The following is a 1133-nucleotide window of genomic DNA, read 5'->3' as shown; positions in this document are numbered from 1 at the left end:
GCTCAGTAGTTGCAGCTTTCGGGTGCTAGAGCACAGGCTCAGTAGTTGTGGAGCACGGGCCTAGCTGCTCCACAGCATGTGGGATCTTCCTGGACCAGGACTTGAACCCGTGTTCCCTGCATTAGCAGGAGGACTCATAACCACCAGGGAAGCCCACTTGTTTGTTAGTTTTGGTTAAACTTGGGAGACTTTATTACTTTCCCACATCAGCAGTCATGGATATGAGTGGCTAAGGCTTCTATCTCCTCTGGGAAACACAGCACAATTGAGTGACTATCACATCCTTTGTAGAACTTCAGTCTTTGGTCACAGCATGAAGAGCTTCTGATTTTGGTCCCCCAAGCCCTTTCTGAAGTGACCTATGTATGTTGTGTTTTGATGTGGGGATTATTGCCCTAAATCTTTTTGCTTCTTTTGATGAAACATATGGAGAACAAATTTGAATTCTGTTTATTAATGCTATTAAGTTTCAAGTGCCAACTGCTGGTAGAACAAATACCCAATCATTTGAACTGTCAAAAGATAAACTGAGGCATATTAAAAATTTTAAGAGTTTATTTGAGCAAAAATCAGTTTGAATCCAATCACCAAGCTGGAAAGTACTCCACCAACAGGAGCTAGGGGAAAGATTTTATAGAGAAGAAGGAAGCAAGGCAAGGAGATTGTTTGATGGGCTATAACTTAAGCATTTGCCTTATTTGGGAAAACCTTATTGGCTGTTTTTGATCGGTTGTCCTTAGGTTTTAATTTCTTAACCTTGGATTTGGTTTGCTTATGTAATGCCACAAATGCATTAGAATCATCTGAGTTTAATGACCTCCTTTTTAATTAATTTAACAATTGGTATATCTGGATTGCATTTTCTAAGAAAGAAGATATTATATAACTCATAATTCCAAATGGTTAATCTAAAAGTCAGGGCTTTAAGGAAAAGTCTAAATTGATTTAGAACAAGTAATTATTTTAAAAAAAAATCAGTTAAGGGTTGACTTCAGCTGCATGTGATAGAAACTTGACTACAGTAGTAGCTTAACCACACAGGAATTTAATTTTCAAATAGCAAGAAGCCTAGGAGCAGGTAGGGCTGCCAGCGTTAGCAAGTAAACATACAGGGCATCTAGTTACATTTGAAT

At 38.3% G+C, this 1133-nt stretch overlaps 1 non-coding gene across 1 annotated transcript; it reads right to left on the bottom strand.

Moving 5' to 3' along the window:
- Positions 1-234: 234 nt before the first annotated feature.
- Positions 235-361, bottom strand: LOC130857921 (small nucleolar RNA SNORA25). The gene has a single exon (XR_009054917.1). It is a non-coding gene; the product is annotated as a small nucleolar RNA SNORA25 (small nucleolar RNA).
- Between the last annotated feature and the right edge of the window lie 772 nt (positions 362-1133).

Source organism: Hippopotamus amphibius, chromosome 7, assembly GCF_030028045.1.
Source record: "Hippopotamus amphibius kiboko isolate mHipAmp2 chromosome 7, mHipAmp2.hap2, whole genome shotgun sequence".
NCBI classification, from domain to species: Eukaryota; Metazoa; Chordata; class Mammalia; order Artiodactyla; family Hippopotamidae; genus Hippopotamus; species Hippopotamus amphibius.
The sequence above is the reverse complement of the archived record's forward strand: the minus strand, read 5'-3'. Positions and strand labels throughout refer to the sequence as shown.